At 42.3% G+C, this 15,342-nt stretch overlaps 1 protein-coding gene across 7 annotated transcripts in view; it reads left to right on the plus strand.

The window, feature by feature from the left end:
• Window positions 1-861: 861 nt before the first annotated feature.
• The window catches only part of ITSN2 (intersectin 2), an 86,752-nt gene continuing 72,271 nt past the window's right edge, over window positions 862-15,342 (plus strand). For 2 of the 7 annotated variants that reach the window (XM_068937039.1, XM_068937040.1), the window contains exon 1: window positions 862-1,062. The gene's annotated coding sequence lies outside the window, so the exon portion shown is untranslated. Of the gene's footprint in view, window positions 1,063-1,710; window positions 1,732-11,089; window positions 11,210-15,342 lie in introns of those variants that run through there. The other 5 variants (XM_068937038.1, XM_068937035.1, XM_068937037.1 and 2 more) reach the window with 5 other exon arrangements.

The following is a 15,342-nucleotide window of genomic DNA, read 5'->3' on the forward strand; positions in this document are numbered from 1 at the left end:
AAGAGTACAAGTAATTAATAAAAATCAATGATAAATATATTGCTTAAACAGTTTATGATAATATTGCTTAAACAGTTTTCCAATAACAAACGTACTTCAATTTTTAATGGTTAAAAGCTAAGTCATTTTTTCCCCCCGAGTCTCCTTTTTATAGAATTCCTTAACTCATTTTTTGACAAAATAAACTCGTGAAACCCTAAATATTGCAGTGTGCTGAGCAGTGCCTGATGCTAGCGGAGGTCAGTTCCTCGTGCCTGCCTCATCCTCACCGGCATCGGGGCCCGGCAGCACACGCTTCCCATCCGAGAGCGACGCCCGGCGCTCCCCAGGCCCCTGCGGTAGCTCTCCAGGGGAGGGAGATCACTGCCCAGTGTGCAAAAAGAAGCTGTAATAATTGAGATAGGACTGCGATCTTTAAGAGATCGTTACCAATGTTTAAGAGAAACAGCTAGAAAACCGAAGGAAAAATCATTTGCGGCGAAAAAGGGGTAACGGTTGTGCCAGAAGTTGCAATCAACCGCGAGAAAGACTTCGGTAAGGACGCGGTAAATTTATTTCAACTCGAGGCTTTCAATGGCAGCTGGTTCTACGCCAAAAATGGTGCTGCCCAGCCGGCAACGCCGTCAGGCGCTTCCCGCAAGAGTCGCTGAGCGGCACGGCCGCCCCTGTGCTGCGAAGGCAGACCGGGCGACGTCCGCAGTTGCCCCCTCGGCGCCTCTGGAGCCCCGAGGGGCTGTGAGGGCGCGCGGCTCAGAGCCAGGCGCCGGCGCCCCGCCAGCCCCCGCCCGCCGCCCACCAACCGCTCCAGCCCCGTCACGGCTGGCCGCCGGCGCTGGGGGGCAGGGCAGGGGGCGACGCCCCACGGCCAGGGCCCGCAAGCCGGGGTGCCCTCGGGCCGCGCCTGGCCGGCCCCGGCCCCCCTCCCCTTCCCCCGCCCCGCCGGCCGCCTTCTTGCCCGGGCGGCCCCCGCCTCCGCCGCCATGTTGTGGGGCTGACGCTGCCGCCGCAGGAGGCGGAGGAGGGAAGACGGCGCGGAGCAGGCGCTCGCGGGCGGCGCAACAGGTAGCAGCGGCCGGGGCTGTAACGCGGCGGCGGGAGCGGGGCCCCGAGCCGGCGGGCTGCGGCGGAGCGCGGCGAGGCGAGGACGGGCGTGAGGGGGGCGGCCGGGCTCGGCCGCTCCCGCCGCCGCCGCCGCCGCCGCGGCGCTGTCAGCCCGGCCGCCCGCGGGAGCGGAGGGGCCGGGGCCGGGGCCGGGCAGCGCCGCTCCGCCTCGTCGCCCGACCAAACCGTCCGGGCAGAGCAGGGCGGCGGGGGCGTAGAGGAAGGGTCTGTTGGACCGAGCTGAATTTATTTTTCCCCTTTAAACACCTTTTTTTTTTTTTTTTAAACCTTGCATTTAAAAATAGCGTTTTGCGTATGTTTTGCTCCCGCCGCTGATTTTTTTTTTTTTTTTAATTTTTTCGCCCGAGCGTGAGGCGAGGCCGCCGTGGGGCGGCGCGGGAGCTGTCGGGCCGGGCCGGGCCGCCCGGTGCCGCTGCGGGACCCCGCAGACGTGCGGGGGGCGGAGGGGAAAGAGGCAACGCGAGCAGAACCGAAAACAGCGACTGTAGCTCCCAGCGCTGGCGTTAATTCTGCTGGTCTTAGTGTTGTTAGTAGCGACGAAAAAAAGAAAAATCCCGTGTCGGGACCCAAACAGCTTGGTGCCTACCCGAGGGAGCGGGCTGGGGTTGGGTAAGTGGGGCAGGCTGATGAAGCCAGCTGAAGGGGTAGCTGGCTCGCTAGTCTCATGATTTCCTTTCTGATAGTTGCTGTGAAAACCTGGAGACTGTAGGCATTAAAAGCTGGTGACGGTCAGCTTCTGTAGTTAAAGCCCGCGACTTGTTCTGTTGGTGGATTGCCTTTCCTTCGTCTTGACTTTACACCAGGAAACGTAATAATTCAGGAAATAAAATGGAGCCGCGAAGTACAACCAAGTCCTCTACGCGTAACTATAATAAGTAGTATTTTAATTACATGAATATGATTTTCATAGCGGGTGGCACTCTTGACACCTGTCACGTTGCCGAACTTGAAAGTCGATTGTGCTTTAAGTAGTACATACAATCTTTTAACCTTTGCTCGCGTAAGTCGTGTTACGCCTAAGTCAGAAATTCCTCATCTAAAACACCGGAATGAGAAGTTACAAGCCGCTCGCCCCTACCTTCGGGCAGCTGGATCCCACGCATCTCTTTGGGAAGCTAGCGCTTTAAAGTTGTTTCGTTCGTGCTTGCCTGGGGTGGCAGCAGTTCCTGCATTTGTGTATACACAGGAAAACATAGGAAGCTTATTAAGCAGTGTGCATAGCCTGCTTCGCCACGGTGCGTATAGCATTAGTGGTTCATAAAATGGATTTTGCTTTAGAGAGTTTTAGATGAGCGTTTTTCTGAAATTCAGTTGAAACGTAACTGTAGCTGTAATAAGATCTGGATCCGCTGATGTGACAGTGATATTTAGAAATTACGAGCGTTAGGAATTGACTAGGTAACTGGCTGGGGCTTCATTCTTGCATTAAACCTTATTCATTTTCTTTCTCATCCCTCCACTTTACCATCCCTGTTTATTTTTTCCATTCCTTTTATTTTAAGTTGGGAGGGAAGGGTTCACTGTCTTACTTATAGAGCTTGAAGATCCATATGAAGTTAAGAGAGAAATGGATCCCTGTAAACATGGATTTACATTGCCCAGTGCTCTCAGATATATAGCAGTTTTGGTCAAATTAGCCTCCTAACTCAGATATCTAAATTAGATCAAGTGACTATGCTCTCCCTTTTAATTACTATTTCGGAAGGGTTAATTTTTTTTCCCCTCTATCTATAGAAGATCTAGGGTATGGGATGTATCCCTGACTGCGTTCTCAGTTGCTACTGTAATATAAAGAACGTTTTATAAGGCTAACAATGGCAAAAGCACGGTAGCTACTGTTCTTTGTGCTTATCACCGTATGGTGCTACCTGTCATAGGAGGTGTTATGCTAGCAGTGAATTATGGCCTGTGTGTGTTTGTTTTTTTCCCTCGTTGTTACAGACCAACTGGGATGGATCAAGGCGGAAGTGAGCTGTTAATGACTTCAAACTGTGTTGTTGAGGAGGCTTTATATATTGACTTTCAGGTATTAGAGTGATAGAGACTATGGAGGCTTATTCACAAATATTTATGTTGTGGTCTTTAATATTAAAAAGTGAATTAACTTCATCTTTGACAGCTGCTACCTGACTACGAAATAAAGTTAAAATCTGTATGCTGTTGTAACTATTCATTCAGCTACTTATGTGGAGCTGATGGGGGGAAAATGGGACAGGGTTTGAAAAATGAAAGCTAACGTAGGTGCTTTACCCGAGGCATTGTTAAAAAGCTTCCTAATCCTTGAAAACAGGTATCTATCAGGAAAGGACCATGTGATTAATTACTGAAAAGCATGGTAGTTGGATCACTAGATCCTGTTGCAAATTCAGACAGAAGTCTTTGGTCTGAGAGATGACCTGTTATTTACAGGTGAAGCCTCTCTCTCACCTTAAAAGATTTAGTTGAATCAGTTTGTATAACTGGGGGTGGGGGGAAAAACATTCCATCTGACTTCCTTTGGAAGTCCTGAATTCTTCCCTTTGTTTTTTATGTGTTTTATTTTTTTGAACTGGCTCAAAAGTTGGATATATTCGTTTTTAATGTTCATTTCTGGCCTATTTTCACTTGAAATATCTCAAATTTCTCAGTTTTAAAAATAACTTTTAACTGCTTCCATTTGCTTTCATTTGCCTAAAATGTAGTCATAGGATAATTTAGCTTGGAAGGGACCTCTGGAGATCATCCAGTTCACGCCGCACTCGAAGCAGGGCAATCCGCTTGCTTGACGCCATGTCGAGTCAGGTTTGGAAGACCTCCGCGGGTGGAGATCCCACAGCCTCTCTGTGCAGCCTGCTCCAGTGTTTAACCCACTGCCAATGTGTCAACCTCTCTTCTGAGTTTGACATTCTCCAAACTTGCTGTGGGTGCACGTTGTCCCCTTGTCTTCGCTGACAGTCTGGACGTTACGCGGTATTTATTGGCCATCGTATCAACTTCTAAGGAGTAATATTAGTAAGAGGCTGCTAGATGGTTTTCGCACTACTGGTTGCAGCCCTTTAAATCCAGTGGTTGAGCCGGTTTTCCACCTAATTTACAGTCCAGCTATTCAAGCCATATCTTATCATTTTGGCTCTATGGATACTATGGGAGGCCTTGCTGAGAGCCTTCCTAAAGTCAGCACCCATGGTTTTCCCCTCATCCAAAGAGCTCGTAATCACAGAAAGCTGTCAGGTGGCTCACGTCTGGTTTATCCTGGGTAAATGCCTGCTGGCTCTTCCCAGTCACCTTCCTGTTCTTTGAGCATCTGTACATGGCTCCCAGCAGCATTTGATCCATAATCTTTCCAGGGCTTAGCAGCCTTTTGTGTCTCCACGTTGTCCCTCTTGCCCTTCCTGAAAATTTGATCTTTGCCTTTTTCCGGTCATCGGGATCCCCAATCACCGTGACTTTTCCGAAGTCATAGAGAGCAGTCTTGCAATGACATCAGCTCTCAGCAGCACTGGTCCTGTGCTTTGTTCTGCATGTATTCCACTGCTATACTTGTTTTCAGGTTACCTTATTTTGACTTCTGAAGGCTGTTTTCAGTTCAGTGTAATACCACAAACTCTTGGCAAGGTCTTAGATGTTGGGTCGTGCCACATTTCTAAGCTTTTGAGGGAAGTTTGATGAACAGTCCTTTTGTGAAAATTCTGAGAGCGGAAGGTTGCTGAATTTATGAACTTGTGTTGTTGCTTTTAGATGGGAGCACTCATTTCGTGTGGCTAAATGATACGGGAAAGTCTGCCCTTTCTTCCCCTTTCTCTTCATGTTAGGTAATCAGAGGTGATTGTAAAGATAACAAAGGTAATGGAGAGTTAGTTAAGGAATTGCTCTTAATGCACTTAGATGCATTTTAAACACTATCACTTGTCAGTACTGTATTCTTTTCAGCTTCAAAAACACATTATTGTCATTTAACTTCACATCTTTGAAAATCAGATTTTCTTTTTGTGCCCTGGTCGACGATAGATGATGCAACAGATGATTTGCAGGGCAAACACTGTTGTTAGATTGCAAGCAATGAATACCTAGTCAGATTTTCAGAGTGCTTTAAGCAGCTGTCTTAAGTGATCTTCAAATTCTCAAATGCTTAGTTGCAAATGTAGATGCCTAAATACCTCTGGAAATCTGTTTTTCAGTGCTTGTCAGTGCAGAACTGTGAGGCTCGTCTCTGACTGTAAGTTGAGTTTCTTCTGAACAACGGGCCAACGCGAGTTGAATTTCTAAACCAGCCGTGAGCGGTGCCAGTTGTGAAGCTTTGTTTCCTGTGGCTGTTTGCATGTAGTCAGAGGCAAGCTGTAGTTGAAGTTTTTTCTCATGGCTGGTATGTTCAGAACAGCTTTGAGTCACGTGGATGCTCTGGGGTCTGATGTTTATAGGCTAACTTTGGTGGCGTCTTCTCTGCCTGGCTGCCCGTTTTCTTGAATCTTGCAAATAGTCAGTATCTTTGTGAAGTGCGCCGTTCCGTCAAATTTCGTTCATGTTGGTTCCGTGATTAGTCAACGCGCATAGTAATTACTCATATCTCATGCCCTTACAAGTCACACTAAAAATTTAAGTATGCTAATTATTAGCCTATTGCTCCTCCTTCCATTGATTCACTTGTCGATTGGGGTTTTTTTTTCATTCTCAGATTTATTTAAGAAAGCTTCTTTTTCTAGAGCTGTTGTTTCTTTAGGGACAGAATTTTAAAAGGATAAAGAGTCTCCCAGAAGCGTGGGACTAGCCCAGTTACAGTCGATGGAAGGCTTCAGTTTCTTTTGAGGGCAACGTATGAGACTTTTTGTTAATGATACCTCTTGAAATGGTATTTTTGAAACTTCATGAACATATGCGCTTACCTTCAAGAAAATAAAGACACGCATCAGTAAAAAAAAGAGTTGAGAAATTTTCATTAAGTAACACCATGTTGCCAGGAGTTGTGTTTTAAACTGTTAAGAGATGTCACAGAGCACTGGTAGGAGACAGCTGAGAGCAAGTGTTTTTTTGTTTTTTTTTTGTTTTTTTTGTCATATACTGCCTAGATAGCAAGCAAGAAAAGATTGTTAGTTTTATTTCTTCAGGAAAGAAGAACCACACATGCTTTGTTAAATTGCATGTTGCAAGATTATACAGAAAGTGACTGTAGTGCCTTTTTTTCCCTGCTACTGTTGTGCCATTAGCAGCAAATGTTCAAAAGGTGTGGATTAGGTTACTAAGAAAATAATAATTACCCAGTTCTGACTTGGAGCACTGTGAAAATCATAAAAGACGTGTGGGGCTGATAAAGTTTCATTTTTGTTCTGCTTCGGAATGTTTAAGGCTTTTGTCAGTGTAGCAATGGCGTGGAGCAAGGTTGAGTTGTTTAGCCGTATCCCAGAGTTAAAACGGGGTATAATGCGTGGAATAGGGCATAGATGAGCACAGTGTTGTGTAACCTATTTTCAGAATACCATGTGAAATTTGAATGAGGTGACGTGACGACAGTAGCAGCAGAAAACACCAGAACTAGTTAACAGAGAACAATTATATGAGAACAATTCTTAAAAACTTTAGCCGTTAGAAATAGTTCGAAAAACCTTGTTGATGTAGATAAGTCTGCTTTTGGAACTGCAATTATACAAGCAGTGAATTTGACTTGAAATGTTTTGATATGGGTTGTTGTTGCTTTAGCTTTAGAAGTAGCAGATGATAATTCTGAGTTGGCCCTTCTAGTGAAGATTTTCAATACTGATGCAAGTGGAGCTTGTGAGGTGATGTGGCAGAAGTCATGAGTGATAGCTGAAGCTCGTGGTTCAACAGCATACATGAAGTAATACTTGGGAAGAACAGGAAATGGGAGTTGCTCTTTGTTTCTAAAAATATTGCTGTTGCAGAGCAAAAAATGACGTATTATGGTTATATTAATAAATATGGTTGTAAGTCAGCTCTGTTTTTTTGATACATTGTTTTTAGTCTTCTCTTTCAACAGTCAGGAGTTTTACTAGTCAAAGTCTAAAACTCTCTATTTCCCTTCCCTCTTCTGCTGGTTCCACCCCACTTAGTGTGGTCATATTATTTTGAATTTCTTGAGCTGGGACAGTTATCTTTCTGATGGAGGTATACTGTTGGTCCTAGGGGTGTTACATGACGTAGGTATAAATGTCTCTAATCCGGGTGATAATTGATATAGTATAATTCCTTAAGTTCATGAAATTCAGTTTCTGATTGTCAGAACATTATTATTGTGTGCTGTAGAGCTCAGTAGTTACGGTTAAAAGAAAAATTTCAACTGAATATCCCTTCTCTTTTTTCTTTTATGACTTAGAAGAAACGTTCTTCTCTAACTCGCACAGCCAGACTTCCTCTAAATAACGTTGGAGATCCTGGGAACTAATTACTGATTTTAAACTAATAATCATACAATCATAATATTGTAGGTTAGGTTACTGTAGGTATCTCGCGCATCTCAATATGTAAGGTTATATTTCGTTATTTTTATTAAGGCACTCAGACAGCTTTCCATCTTTACCTCTATTTTGACTGGTATTTCAGTGTTTTACAAATGCTTTTCAGGGCTTTCTTGAGAATAGCATCTTATCATGGTACGGCCAGGACTTTTACCCAAGAGTGATGTCAGCAGTGCAGGGCATCAGCTGGGGAGGTAAGAAGGGCTGCAGCCTGGTGTTGCAGGTAGCGTGCTTCTCGCCTCTCCGACGCTGGCCATGTTCCTCTCGGACCTCAGTGGCACCCGCAGGCTTTTATCTGGGGAATGCAGTTTTGTCTCTCCGTTGCCTATCTGAGATAATGCTGTGCAGTTCCTTTTTTGTGCTTTGACCACATTAGGCTGGCCTTTGCTTTTCTCCTGTGGGGCTTCTCCAAATTTGCTTTATCAAAGATAAGCCACGTTTCTGTGCTTTTCAGGCGTTTTATGTCCTGTCTCCTTTCTGCTTGTCACCTCATTCAGTTTGGAGAAGTTAACTCTGTTTCAGGCGGCCTGCAATGGCTTTGTGCACTTGCCCAACTTGAAAGCAAATACCTAACATGTAAATCCAAGCCTTGCTGAATATTTTGCTTTCATTAATTTTAGAAGTATGTAAGATGGTTCTCTGCTGAATATAGAAGATGGCTCTCTTATTCCGTATCTTTTATTTTATGCTTAGCTGTAGCAGTTTCCATTAGGTGTTCTGTGTATTTTGAACTGTTATCTGGGACTGAAACCTCCCCAAGAAGTTGAAGAGCAGCTGTTCTATCTTAAGAAAAAGATAACATATCTCTTCCATTACGTTTTTTGCTCTGTCAGAAGGCAGATTTCGCTTCTGCTTCTGATGGAAGGAGGGAAGGGGGCTCACAACTTACTCTGAGAACAAAGATGACAAGATTTCGGATGGATAAGCTCTAAAGTAACGTCCTGAATGCTTCCAGTCGTGGCTAAAGTAAGAAAATACACAAGTCATGATAAAATAATAGAAGTATAATAATAAAATTATAATAAAAGTAATAATAAAATAAGCAAGAAAATAAATGTAAAAACTCAGCAAAGCTCTGTTTTGGCTAAACCCACATCAGTGTAAATTAGGAATCAGAATGTAGAAGTTGACAGCTGCAACTTTTGAGGTATGTGGACTCCACGGTGTAGCATCTTGGGATGCTTGCAAAGAATTAGATGCAAAAATGTTATGTCTCAGAACAGGATCTACAAAAAATAGCATATAAAGTGGAAGGTCATGTAAATTAGAAAGTAGGAACTGAAAAAGACAAGAGTGTATTTTAAATTGCCACCTGTTCAGGAGTATGTATATCTTACCTCTCTGGGATGGTTATGATAAACAGCCTGGAATCCCTTCTTGAAGGTGGCAGCTACGACCCTCTTAAAAAAATTCTTAGGAAAAATACACCCTCCTTGTGTGTGTGTGTGTGGTGTGTTTGTTTGGTTGGTTTGTTTGTTTTAAACCTTTTGCAGAGCTGGTGATGTTTCTCTCTGGAATCAGATTAGTGAATGTATCCTGCCAGGGCATGGCAGAACTGTGTTGAATTCCCTTCTTTTCCTGCGGAAATTCATATACGTGTCTCCTGGAGGAAGGCCCTGAAATTTAAACAGGGAACTTCCTGGTCAGGTGAGATTCCCATTGCCTCCTTCCAAACCTGCTCTTCTCTGCAAAGAAGGACCAAAACTGCAGGCACGGGTGGACAGGGATGCAAACCTCTCCAGTTTAATGATAGAGAATTTCACATGGGAGGTTGAAGTCTTGAGCTCATGTTACTACTCCAAGCAGTGTACGTGACTTTCATTAAAATGACTGTGTAATAACATGAGGGGAAGCGTTCTCCTAGGAAGAAGGAGAGATGGATTAAATCTCCAGAGACAGAGGAGGGAGCTGAACTGGCTCTTGGTATTTTTACTGAGCACTGTCACATAGCTGAGCAGCTGTTTAAAAAAGGAGTAAACCTATCAATACTGACCATACAATCATGATTTTTAAGCTAACACAGTGACTTCTATATTTTGTATGGGCTCCAGCCTGGTCAGTATGTTCAGAAAGCCTGTTAGATTCAGGCAAGATGGGCAGAAGGGTGTCTTTAGGACTTCTAATGAGATGTAAGCCTTTTTCAAGCCAGTACATCGTTTAAGTGTTTGGAGATTTTTAATTTGAAAACTAAATTAGGTGGAAGCGCAGAGGTTTTGAGAATTTTTGGTTGGTATATAGTAACCGAAGTCAAAACCAAGTCCTGTACAACATATACATATAGTCAAATTATTTTTACTGTTTTATCTGCTGCTCTTACATTGGTAGAGTGTTTTTGTTAACTTCATTTTGTGTTTTGGCTTACATTTGAGCCAGACTTGATTTGGACGGGTTAAAAAGTAAAACCTGGTTCGTGTTTCATCTGTGGCAAGTACGAAGTAGCAGTTCTTTCAAGCAGATTTTTCCTGGCTGGTGCCTGAACCGCTTCCAAATGTGTTATTGAAGCCATTCTTGATGAGCTCTATAGCAGTTCTAAGCTCAGCAGTGGGACAAAGCCCTGAGGTTGCAAATTACTGCCTGGAAGAAATAGGGAAGGGGCTGCTGTCCAGTTTGCGTGTGGCTAGGAGAAGTAGTTCGGAGCATGAGTTTTGGATCCCTTTGGCAGAGGAATGTGCTTATGGGACAGGAGAGCGGAGAAGAAAAGAGTACGAGCATCCTTACTCCTGAATATTCATGCCCCGGCATAGGGAGGGTAACCTCCATCCTGGTAGCTGCAGCAGTTGCTGTTAGTGGTTTCCGTAACTGCTACTGCTGGTAGTACCCAGAAGATGAAGCGCTGGAATTTCTTCCATTAAAAACTAATTTAATTTTTGTTCTAGTGATAAGCTAGCAGCATTTCTGGATGGATTTTTTGTTCTTAATGTCTAAGCATACTGTCCCCATTGAAACACACCAGCTACTGAAAAACGGAGTTAGGAGCCTTTCAAATGGCTTCTAACCATAAGCTTCTAACCTATGGAGCCTTCCATAAGCGAGGAAGAGTAAAGAAAGCATAGCAGGCATGGCACTTTCTGAGGAGACAGAATTAACTAGCAGTCTCTCTGGCTATAGTCCATAGGATTACTATTTCTAAAATTTCTTTCCTTTAAAGTGTCTTGTGACTTTTAAATATGCTTAATTCATGAAAGGTCTCACCTTGGTAATAAGGGTGCTGTTCCGTGAACCTACCACTACCAGAAGTATATAAACCAAAAGTATAAATCAGTGGGAAAGAAATATTATGCATGATTAGTTAAATAGCAAATAGCTATAATTATGCTTTTTTTTTTTTTTTTCCAGAAAATAGTTGTCAGAAAAATGTTTTTCATGTTCTGCCTTAATATTCACTGTTTGGAAGTTAATTGTTCTCTGACAAGGGAGGGACTTAAGATCGGGTTAAGAAGTAAAATATTTACCACTTTTTTTTATTCTTGTACTGTCAAAATATTAACCAAGACTCACAGTACTCTTATCCACGTTAACAGGGGAGAGTAGGAAGAGTTAGCAGTCTGGTAGCTACTTCATTTTGTTGCCGATACCGATCACTTGTCGTCAAACTGGATGGACTTTGTAAAGCTGGTTACGGTGCATTTGGAAGAGACCAGGTCAGTGTGTAGAGCTCCACAGTATGAAGGGAATAAATTTTTGGCCTGCCAAGACATTGTGGTGCTGGGGTTTTTTTTATTTGCTTTTGCTTTTTTGATCAGTTAACTTTTTTTTGTAATCACTTAACTTTTCTACCAAAATACCTTTAAGAAAGAGAAAGGATAAACTATATTATTTCATAATGCCCTACTAATGCGTATTATTCTTTTCAAAAGAGCAATCAAAAAAAGGCACAGAAGAGCTACCTGGGCTAATACCTTGTCATTGTTTGCTTTGCAAATCCTAATGAATTGTCTTTGGCTTGCCCAGTCTTACAGGTGTTGTAAAAGTAAACCATTCAGCTCTTACTGAGATCTCTGTTCCTGCTGGTTGTGCAGAAGTGTGCAACATATCTTCCTTCTGTCCTTGGGAAAGGCAGAAGAAAAGTAGTGTGTCCATACATACCATCCCTGTGGTATTTGTCTGCCTGTTTCGAGTTAAGCTGGTGTGACTGACCCTGATGCACCAGACCTTCATTCCTACTGGGAGTATGTGGCTGTGGTTGCTCTTAAAAATATTTTGTTAAAGTTGAATTACGTATACATTTTAATACTTAATAAGCTGTGGTAAGGCTGTTCTTCTTGAAAGGTAAATACAGACATACGTCTCTTACGGAACTGAACCTTTTTTCCCTCCTTCTTGCAATCTCCTTGTTTCTTTTTCCAACTTGTATCAGCTGTAATGAATATTGGGAGTGGGAGCAGAAATTGCAATTTGGCAGGTCAGGTCATGAAAACGATTGCTGCTTGAAACATTGGGACTAGTCAGATGATTTGTTTACACGAACTTGCATTTCCGCTATTTAAATATAACGCCCAAGTTTTCCTGTTTACACCTAAGCGGCAGCAGGACTTAGTCCTTAGCAGACGTAGTCTGCGGAGTGCACTGGAGGGGGACGTTTGCTGCTGTTTTGTTAAAAGGTAGATTTCATTCTCGTGACTGAAACATAAATTAGTTCACCGAGCACTTTGTCTAGAACGTTTTGCAGAAAGAAATCTTTTCTGTAGAATACTCCAGTTGTAGTGGTCATTATCTATATGAGCTGTTTGGGATACTGACTATAGTCTTCCTTAAGGAGAGATTTTTTTCCCCTTCGGTGAACGTTTTTTTTTTTTTTTCATGTGGCACCAAATTTCTCTGTGGTATGTTATAATAAAGTTATTTGGACGTTTACGGCTTTCGTTGTGATTAATGATTAAAGGTCGTCAGAGTCATTTTGAAACAAAGAAATGTGGCGTAAAGCTGAAACGTTTTACTGAGATTTCTCTTGGTAAATAAATGGTGCGTGCGTGCGTCTTAAAGGTGCAAGATGTTTTTTACAGATGGTAACTGATGCAATTTTATTTGAAATGTGTGAAAATAAACTTTGTTAAACTGTGATTACATGCGTGCTATCCAAACCTTAAGGGCATGCTGTGCAAAACAATATTTGTTGGGGACAAACTCTATTCTTTGAAAATAGTTGTGTCTGCAGAGTGTTGAGGAAAGGTGTGTAGCTTGTGAGTTTGCTTGTCTGTTTTCTCCTTCCCTCCTCGCCTAAAAAATTTTATGCAGCAAAGTGCTGTTGCGCAGATAATTTTATCTGTCCTTTTTTATGTGTCGCTCCACTTCTGAATATGTCACCAGAGAAGCAGGTGTGTGTGTTGTAACTGTGTAGTCGGAGTGAAAGGGGTTTGTCCACAGAGATAAGATGAAGTCCCAAATGCTGGCAGAGTTTGCAGTCCTGCAGAAATCCAGTTTGATTCCTGGTTGCATTGATAAGGTTCTTATTTTGCATTATTTGTGGGGGTCATTAAAGAAGGATTTTGGTGCCCATAAGGTCTAATATTTTAAAATACTGCAGGATTTGCCTATGGTGTGGGGACACGGCTAAATCATGATTTAATCAAACAATGTTGGAGTAATGTACTTTTATTAAGGATCTTTTGGGCAAGTCCCTCTTGTTTTCAGATCAGAGGTGGTGCATCTGCATGGCCGTGCACAATATGGACATCTCGGGCTGCGTGAGGCCGGGCTTGGGATACGGGGATCTTAGAATGCTTCTTTTGAGGGGACAGATAACTCACTCACACTATGTTAAATGTCTGAGTACTGTTTCTAATTCTGCTTGAAGCGACCTGTGTAATTTCTGTTATCCTATAGAATGGTGAATAGTGATCACCTGTGTATGGAGTTACCTGTGACGGTGGACTGGAATTACAGTGACTGGTGGAAATGAGTCAGGACCATCCATGTTCCTTAGATACAGAGATTTCGTAAATCAAGAAGATCTCCATCAGGCTAATACATGAGGACTTTGACCACAGAATTGTACAACTGAAATTGATTTTAAAATACAGTGTAATTGAGACTCTATAGAGATATGAAAATGGGGGCGGGGGGGAGGATTTACCCTTGTGCATAAGTGTAAAATGGGTTACTTCTCCCACCTACGTGGTCAGCAGTTGAGAGTTTAGAAAGCTCAGTCTGTCAGAGCTGTTTGTGTGCTTCAGCACAACCAGAGAAGGCAAAGCGTGACTTTCTCTATAGCCTGAAGTTATATAAAGTATTTTAAAATATGTATAGTAAGATTTGGGGTTTGTTTGTTGCAATGCCTAATTTAAAAACTGAAGAAGTGATCTGCAAAAAAATAAAGTATGTTGGAGGAAAAATGAAATGCGTAGGCTTTAGCAGTTAGTCTGTAAATCTGCAGCAAGACATGCACAGGTGGAAATTTCTGTCAATATTGAGTGCTGCTGAGTTTTGCTCTCTTGGTTCTGGGGATGTTCTTCAACATCCTATTTCTGTAGTTTAGTTTCACGAGTCTCCTTTAGCCTTCCTTAACAGCTTTTGCAGGGAAACGTGCTATAGAAATGCTTAATAACATTGGAAGTATTTGTCTGGAAAGCTATTTATAGATTGAAAATGTCTCATGATAGGTTGCTGGTAAGGCCTGGGAAGTGATCTAAAAATAGCCATTTGTTTTAGAATAGCTAATTTGTTTTAGGATTTTTCTCTCGGAGTAGGTGTCATGCTTCCTTTTTCCCTTTTTTCTGCAGCTGATCCCTGTCATCCAGTTCAGTTGGACTCTCCAATAGTTTCCATTTATGTATGTGTGTGTGTGTGTATATATATATACACACACATATATATAAAAAAGGAATTTCAAGTATCTTGTTATACTGCTGTGTAATGTGTCAGATAGAATATATATATTATGTTCTTTCCTCACCGGGCAGTTACGTAAGCAACACAGAGCAAGTTAACGTCAGATAAAATACTGTTCTTCGTTCGTTTGGGGAGGACGAAGTGTGCATGTGACTCTGATGTTTATGAATGATTTGATTAAAAATCAATGGCTTATACCCCATTAAGGTGCATGATTTTAGTTATTATTTATAGGACGTGGGAAAAAGAGGATTGTTAGCAACTGATCCCTGACATTTTTATTTTTATTGCATAAGTACATATTAAAGATGAAAAATGCTTTCCTGTCCATAAGTAAGATACTGGGATGCTTTCCCTAAGAAGATGCATTTTTGTGATTAGGCATGCATAAGTTGTGGGGGGGGTGTTGATATTTCTTTGCTTAATGTTACGATCAGAGATTGTACTGAGAGGCGTGATTTTATATGTATTTTTTTGGTGAGGGGAGGAGGTTAGATATCTGAAGGGGGAGTAGCAGAGGGATCTGAAATGTCATATGGATACTAGAATGTGAGAAACGCAACAGCGAGCAGGTGCATGGCAAAGCCACTGGTGGTAGTTGGCAGTAAGTTTTGAGTAGGTTTTCTTCCCCCTTCTATTCTATTTTTTTATTTTGAATAAAAATGCAATAAAAATTAATTTTTGTCGCTTCATCCTGAACCGTAGTTTCTCTGTTTAGAGTGGAGGATAATTATGTATAAATTTCCCTATTTAACTAAAATTATTTTATCCAAAGCAAAGACTGTCTCTTGTCCTGGTTCTGCATTTGTAAAACAGTGCTTGTACTTAATCCCTCAGGTATGTTTTAAGCATTTGTTAGTATTTTGCAGTTGTAAAGAATTAATAACATCTACAGGTAGTCACAGAATCACAGAATGGCCAAGGTTGGAAGGGAGCCCTGGAGATC

The sequence above is a fragment of the Struthio camelus genome, chromosome 3 (genome assembly GCF_040807025.1).
Source record: "Struthio camelus isolate bStrCam1 chromosome 3, bStrCam1.hap1, whole genome shotgun sequence".
In the NCBI taxonomy this organism is placed as follows: Eukaryota; Metazoa; Chordata; class Aves; order Struthioniformes; family Struthionidae; genus Struthio; species Struthio camelus.